The sequence below is a fragment of the Nelumbo lutea genome, chromosome 7, assembly GCF_056320005.1.
Source record: "Nelumbo lutea isolate HS-2025 chromosome 7, American lotus-T2T, whole genome shotgun sequence".
Lineage (NCBI taxonomy): Eukaryota > Viridiplantae > Streptophyta > Magnoliopsida > Proteales > Nelumbonaceae > Nelumbo > Nelumbo lutea.
In genome coordinates this window covers 3,703,409-3,711,299 of record NC_142690.1, presented here as the reverse complement: position 1 = coordinate 3,711,299, position 7,891 = coordinate 3,703,409, and the positions used below count along the sequence as shown (strand labels likewise).

Here is a 7,891-nt window from a genome sequence, read left to right as displayed (position 1 = left end):
AAGTAAGGATAGAGTACTGTCATGACCGATCTATGATCTATGTCCAATTAGATCGAATAGAAGCCTTAAAAATAGACCACCTAAAGTGTATTTCTAGGCATATGAGTATATGACTGTTATTTTATAGTTAGTTGCAGCTTACAAGTTGGGGAGTGTAGTACTCTTTTGGCACATTAGCTTATCCTCAATTTGTAATTGTAAGAACTCACCATTGATTAATATACAATGCATTACTTAGTGTCCTTGGTTTTCAGGAATAGGGATCTGGAATAGGGTTGGAATTGAAAGCCATAGTGGAGATTCCCCCATTTGGGGGAATAGCCATTCCCTCCCCCTCCCTTAGTAATGGAATTCTATTCTAGATAATTTCAATTCCTACTCTACTTCTTGTCTGAACCAAACAGACCATTCTGATTTTAACTACAAATCAAATGGATCCTTAGTTCTTAGTTCTGATAGAACTAAATTTAGTTTTTCTTTGTCTGATTAGCCCATATGGCTGAATCTTCACAGACCCACAATCAGATTCTTACAACCTTGAGGCAAGATTATTATTGAGTGGATTCAAGCCTGGATTTTGCAGGAACTTATAATAAATTGTTCAGTGTGAAGAAAGAAAAGTTTCCAAATTTTGCAATGGGATGAATTCATGATGGTGAGAAGAAAAAGAAGACTGGTAGTCTAATAGGTCTGACTCAAACAGAGCAACAGAGCTTGTTCACATACACAAATAAAAAGACAGAAATCTCTTACAGCAAGAGTACTGAATCTACACAACAGGCATTAATATACACAAGGAATTAAGAGATAGTAGTAGAGGAAGAGAAAGAGGGAAATGGACCAAACATGTCTCGACTCGAATCCCCAGGGATAAACACTGAGCCTAGATGCTGCAATGTAAATTCATAAAAAAAAAAAAAAATTGTGATTGATTTGTATGTTAACTGAATGGATTGATTGGAAACATCCCTAATCCAAAAGCAACATGGATCTAAATTTGGTTAAGAACTTAAGATTAGCAATTGTTATGGGATGGGCCCAACCAACTATTTGCTGTGAAGCACATAAATAGAAAAAACTCACCATCCAAACATTAAGTGCTCGTTTCGTTCATAGGAATATTGGTCTGGAATAGAGTCCGAGTGATCCATTCCAATTCCAATCATTTGGTTGAACAGATTTGAAATTCATTTTTATTCCTAGTGGAATGGCATTTCCTTGTTTGAGAGAATGACCATGCCCTCTTCCTCCATTGGGAATGAGAATTCATGTCAGCTAATTTTGATTTCGATTCTGATTCATATAACAAAAAAGGTGGGAGAATAGACCATTCTAATTCCAGATGATACCATTTGGACTACGAATCAAATAAACCCTAAATGAAAAGGACTCACTAGGCCTTTATTCATTTCATTCCAAATTTTTAACTAGCGGAAGGGCCCCTGCATTGTAGGGGAAAAACATGATGGTAAGTGGCTTGTCAAAGGTAAATTATTGTATAGGAAAAAATTATGAAAGGTAAATTTTTTAATTAAAATCTATTGAAAAAAAGATCTATTTAAAATAAATAAAAAATTATGGTTAATGATATATTTAATTTAGTAAAATAAAATAATAAATAAATAAATAATCACGACCATCAAGCAATAGAGTGAAAGAGATGACTTTTGTCGTTGTATTTTTGTTTTATGTAGTGTAATAATTGTAAACAGTTAAATAATAATTAATTTAATTTAATAAATAAATAAATGAGATAAAATAGAGAATCAAGTGAAAGAGTGAATATATGTAAATATATACATGATTCTATGTCTTGCTTTGCTAACAACAATAATTTGTTAGGTAATTAAATTATGAGTTTGCATTCACCAAATTTTCTTACATTAATTATATTTATTTGCACAGGAAATCCAAACTAATGTGATTAGATCCGAACAACACTACAAGAAATTTAGATAGCATTGTCATAAGAAACCGCAGAGAATAAACTAATTTTGTTAATGGACATATGTGGATGGGCGTGCCGGAGTGGTTATCGAGCATGACTAGAAATCATGTGGGCTTTGCCCGCGCAGGTTCGAATACTGCCGCTCACGCTTCTTAAAATTCATGAACATATGAGAAAAAATAATTATAACAATTTTTGAATTCCCATATAATATGGCATCTTTTAATTTTTTATGTTTGTTTCGTACAATATGTATTCATTTTTTATTCCACCATAAGATTAAGGGGCCGTGTGGCAAGTCTTTTTTGAAAGATCTTTTAGTAGTTCTGACAATTAAAAGATGAATTGAGTTTTTGCATTAAGATCTAAGCAATCTGAAGCCTGTTTGATTAAGGTGTGTCTTTTCGCACAAAGATAAATAGAAAAAAAAAAAAAAACAAAGCACAAAAGTTTCATTTGGAGCTTTTCGAAAATCACCCATTTTGGATTTTTCACATCTTTTTGGTGTATCATTTTTTACGACTAAATCTATCATGAACTAAATGAAAAAAAGACCAAATCACTGCTAGATTTATAAATAACCAATAGACCATGCAGAAAAACACGTTAAATGGGGCCTAAATATTGAGAATTAGGAGGGAGGACCACTGATGGAGGAAGATTTGGCCTGACCTCTTGGCCACCTAGCACGTGGAAGCAACTGAGGGTGACCTGACAGAAGCGACAGCTCGACACGGCAGTGCGCTTAAGGCGGGAGCTCCGAGAGGAGGAACCAGCGGTTTGAGCTCCCCAAAAGGAGCCCGCACTCTTCCTTTGACCCCGAGCCTTACGAGGAGCGCAAAGGGCAACAACCCAAACTGGCCCACCCTAGGGCAGTTCGGGTCACAGTTCTATCCAAACTCAAGACCACCTTGCACACCACTCCGACACTTCGTCTCCAGGCTGCCGAATTGAACAACCGTACCAGACACCAAAGGAGTCTGCATCCTGAGAAGGCGCGCCTGACTGACTTAGGATCTGATGCTTGACAGCCGCACTTCAACAGCCACCTGCCACCGCCACCTCCAGTTACAAAGACAGCTCAGACAAAGAGAGCAGTGGAGGTTGTCTGCCCCAGCAGAGGTGATGACACCCGAACTGGCAGAAGTGCAGAGGTAATGATACCCGACCTGACAGGAGCTTGGGAGTGAGGCACGAAGTGGTTATAAAAGGCCCTCTTCCCCCCAAGAATGTAGGTACATGATAACTTTGCACCATCTAGTTTTTTATCTTGCCTTTGAGAAAATACTAACTTGAGCTTCGGAGCACTCTCACCGGGTTCCTCCCAGGAGACTACTCACTTTCTTCCCCGTTTTAGGCACCTTTCGCCCTAGTTAGAGGCAAGATCGTTGACAGGTAGGACCGACCGAATTGCGCTCCATCAATTGGCGTCGTCTGTGGGATACGCTTCTAAAAGCCTCCCTTAAAAACTTTCATAGCACCTTTTTTCCAAGAAACCCCAACACCCATGGCTTCTTCCAGCAATGCCGGACGTAGCATGGAGATGAACGCCACCAGGGAACAACTTCAAGTCCTCGTGGTGTGCATCGGACAGTTCACCATCCCCCTTCCGGTGGATGGGATCCCCAGCCCGAATGCACCACGAACAGTGGTGCTCGTGAATCTTCCCACCATGAATGTCCCCCTTCCTCCCTCTATTGAAACCACCTTTGCTGAACCAACCCTTGTTCCCCGGCAACTAGCCAGAACCAGCTCGATGACCTGGTGCATGGCATGCGGGCCATCCAAGCCCAAATGCAGCAGCTTCAACAACATCAAATCTACCAGCAGCAGATGCTACACCATGTATTCCAATACCACTACTAGCAGCAGTTCCCCCCAACTGCCTCAAAGTCAGCTCCTACCTCGGCACCCCGTCGTTAGGCGAGCCAAGCCCTCTTCTCAAAGCAGGCACCCCTATCGGGAGGCTCCCCAAACTCGGGCCTCCCAGGCTTGGAGCCCCTTTAGAAGCCAGGCTTCATCCCCCGACAGGAGAGAGAGAGCGGTTGCCCCCGCCTCGCCACGCGCCGACGGACCAGGAACTCGATCCATCAAGTCAGCATCACCTCATTGCTCTCAAAACGGGCCCATACACACCGAAAACTAGTTCAACGCCTTAGTCACGGACTACCTCCAGTAGTCTAGGCCCATCGAGCTGGGAACACCGAGGCAAGTAGTGCCAACGATGAGACTTCCAAGCAGCAAAGTCATCGCCGGCAAAGTCGCCGAACTGTAACCTGCGCCCTACCCGAGCTCCGAGGTGAAGAAGAAGAGAGCTTGGAAGAGGTAAAGGCTACCCCTATCCTCTCAGTCCCTTCCCCCTGTCATCAGAACTCCTTGCAGGGCAAAGCCGCCGAACTGTAACCCACGTCCTGCCCGAGCTCCGAGGTGAAGAAGAAGCGAGCTTGGAAGAGGTAAAGGCTACCCCTATCCTCTCAGTCCCTTCCCCCTGTCATCAGAACTCCTTACAGTTCCTATGCCCAGAGACTTCAAACTCCCCCCACTCGAAAAGTATGATGGGTCCTTTGACCCCAACGACCATGTCGATGCCTTCCAGTCCCAGATGCACCTGGCTAGGGCCAGCGAGTCCTGTATGTGTGTAGCCTTCACTACCACCTTCAGAGGAGTGGCTCACACCTGGTATAGGAACCCAGCCCCCAGGTCAATAAGGAGCTGGGCCCAGTTCGTGCAGGTCTTCACCGCACACTTCGTCACTAGCAAGCGGTGCCCTCGAACCGAGGAGAGCCTCCTTGGCATGGTCCAGAAGGAAGGGGAGCCCATCTGCAACTACATCAAGCAGTTTAACGATGCATGCCTACAGATCTCACGCTTAGACCCTGCAGTTCAGCTCGCGACAACCAAGATGGGGGTGACACACAAGGAGTTCAAGTGGCACATAGTGGCCAAACAGCCTGCGACCATTGCTGAGTTCCTTAAGCTCATGTACAAGTTCATGCGAATGGAGGGGGAGATCAACCAAAGTACTGGGGGCGGGTTTGAGAAAAGAAAGAGAGAGGAACTCCCCAATCAAGGAGACAACCGGAAGGATCTAGCTCAAGCGCCGAAACTGAGCCAGCCGTTCCGAGCTCCCATGGCAGGTCGAATAGACTACATGCCCTTGAACACAAAATGGGCTGAGATCTTGATGACGATCAAAGACGCCTCGTACATTAAGTTTCCACCTTGCCTAAAAGGGAACCCAAACAAGAAGAACAAGAACTTGTACTGCAGTTTCCATAGAGACCACTGATGATGCGCGATCCGGCCGGTCTTAGCTGTCAACAACCTTGCTTCTGAACTAAATAGCAGGGAACCTGAAACGGAGGAGATGAGGAAGCTCCGGGGGGAACCCGGTGTAACGACTCCGAAGCTTAAGTTAGAATCCTTCAAAAGCAAGATAAAACCAGATAGCGCAAAGTTTGCATACCTTGTTTGTTGGGGCTGGGGGCTCTTATAATCACTTCGTGCACTCACTCCGATGCCCTTGTCAGGTCGGGTATGATTACCCGTGCGTTTGTCAATTTGGTCGTTGTCCTTTCTGCTGGGGCAGAACCGTCACTGCCTAACCGTCTCTCTAACTGGAGATGGCGGTGTCAGTGGCGGTGGCCGTTTAGAGTGCGGCCGCCAAGCGTCAGACCCCAAGTCAGTCAGGCGCAACGCCCTCGGGCACGGACTTCCTCAGTGTCAGGCATGATATGACTTGTTTGGTTTTGGCGCCCAGAAGGTGATGCGAAGTGGTGAGCGAGGCGAAGTCTTGAGTTCAGAGGTATGTATAGGGCAGGTCAGTTCGGCGAGGTGTATCCCGAACTGTTACAGGATAGTTCGGCGAGGTATATCCCGAGCTGTTACAAGGTTGGTCAGTTCGGTGAGGTGTATCCCAAACTGTTACGAGGCAGGCCAGTTCAGCGAGGTATATCCCGAGCTGTTACAAGGTTGGCCAGTTCAGCGAGCTATATCCCGAACTGAAGGTAGGCCAGTTTGGATTACTTTCTGGTTTTGGGCCAAGGGTGAGTTTGGGCCCCCAGTAGGGAGTTCGGTCCGCTGGTGTCCCCTTGGTGTTCACACCTTAGGCTGGCCTTTTTGCCGAGTTGTTTCTGCCATGTGTCGCATAACTGTGAGATCGGGCCAAATCTTCCTTCATCAATTGCCCCCCACTCCTCGCGCCAAGGGTCTTGCCCTGGTGCGGGGAGTTTCGCGGGGTGGTAGGTGGATTTGTCCCGTCCTTTGAATCTTGACTACGCGAGTTGCTTTTGCCAGGGTTCTTCGGTTTCCGAGAAGGCAGGAAACGTGCCTACTCATAAATGTTGATGGTTGTGACAGCGCGCATTTTAAATTTCAAAAATTCGCGCTGCTGAAACGTGACAGCAGGTCATTCAAACTTGAAAAAAGGGCGCCACTGCTGTACGTGCGCGGGCGGCTGTCTGGGAGACGTGCGGCGCAATCAGTTTCAGAAAGACGCGTGTCGGCGCGACGTCAGCTTCAAGAAGGCGTGCGCTGACGTTTCGCTCTTTTTGGAAAGACGTGTGCCAATCACGTCTCGACCTTATGGGACGTGCGGTCAGCGCAAACATGGGCCGTTGGATCGTCTTTGATCTGCACGGTCGGTTCTTGGTTACTGTAGCTATAAATAGTGGGGGACCCCAGTCGATTTGTCACTTCTGCGGTTTGCCTACTGAGCTCGCGTCCAAGTTTTTTCAGCTCGCGTCTAGGCTGTTTACATAGCCTCCAAGGTTTTTTGGCTTGTTCCCGTCTCCGGAGCCTTCAAAACTTTCTTCCGGTGAGTACCTTCCTGAATCCACCTCTTTTCCTCAATGTCTAGCTTTGATAGCTCAGACGACTCTTCAAGTAGGACTGACGCAGGTTCTACAAACCGAGCCATATCCCCCGATTGCCTCAGTGATCCTGAGGTGGAACTCGAGGATTATGAACCAGTAGGCCGAGCCGCTTCGGGCAGTTTGGCGTCTACCTCTCGCCGAGGTCGGATGCTAGACAGGTTTGGTCCCTCGACCATGACGTCTGAGGGGTTTCAATCTATACTTATGTCTTACAACCTTCCTGGGGGGTATACATATTTTATTCCTTCGGGTAGCTTTCCTTGGGAACACGGTCATGATGAGATCGTGATTTTTCGAGAGCAGCTCGCTGCGGGGTTGCGACTTCCTTTCCACCCATTCTCGTCGAAGTCATAAACCACTTCGGTGTCACCATTGGCCAACTTCATCCGAACTCTATTCGGAACCTGGTGGGGACAATTTCCCCTTTTTGCGAGCAGAATTTCCCCTTAGACTTAGAGATATTCTCTTCCATCTTGATGCTCAAGAGACAGGCGGGTTCTCTTCCTGGGGGAAGATGAGCGTATTACCTTTCTCCTCACCAGGGCTTTAAGCTTCTGCACGATCTTCCTAATAAAGTCCCGGCGTGGAAGCGGGACTACTTCGGTGTGCGAAGTGCACAAGGATGGCCCTTTCAGACCGGGTGGGGTGAGGCCGCTCCTGATTCAGGTGTTACTCTCGATAAAGAGACGGTGAAGGGCCTCCGACAATGGGCACGGTAAGGTTTAAAGTGCTATCACTACTTAACGGAGGCCAAGCTTATTGCGGCCGGCCTGAGTTCGGGTAGGTTTCTAGTTATGCGGTTTCTTGCTTGATTGGTTCCTTCATTTTTTCTGATGTCGAACTCATTTCTGCAGGTGTGATGGACGCAGAGAGAACTCGTGGGGGGCGTCTGTTCCAAGGTATGAAGAGGAGGAAGTGGGTCGCCAAGCGAACTCGTACCGAGCTGCCCCTGGATGAGGAGCCCCAAGTTCCAGACCACATGCTGGAGGATTTGCCCAGGGAGCCCGAGGTGACTCCACCGATGCATGAAGCTGTCGGGGCGCCTTACGCTGAGACCACTCATACGGGC

General features: G+C 46.8%; 1 non-coding gene across 1 annotated transcript; it reads left to right on the top strand.

Annotated features, from left to right (window-relative positions):
• Positions 1-2,014: 2,014 nt before the first annotated feature.
• Positions 2,015-2,096, top strand: TRNAS-AGA (transfer RNA serine (anticodon AGA)). Its single transcript has one exon. It is a non-coding gene; the product is annotated as a tRNA-Ser (tRNA).
• Positions 2,097-7,891: the final 5,795 nt, after the last annotated feature.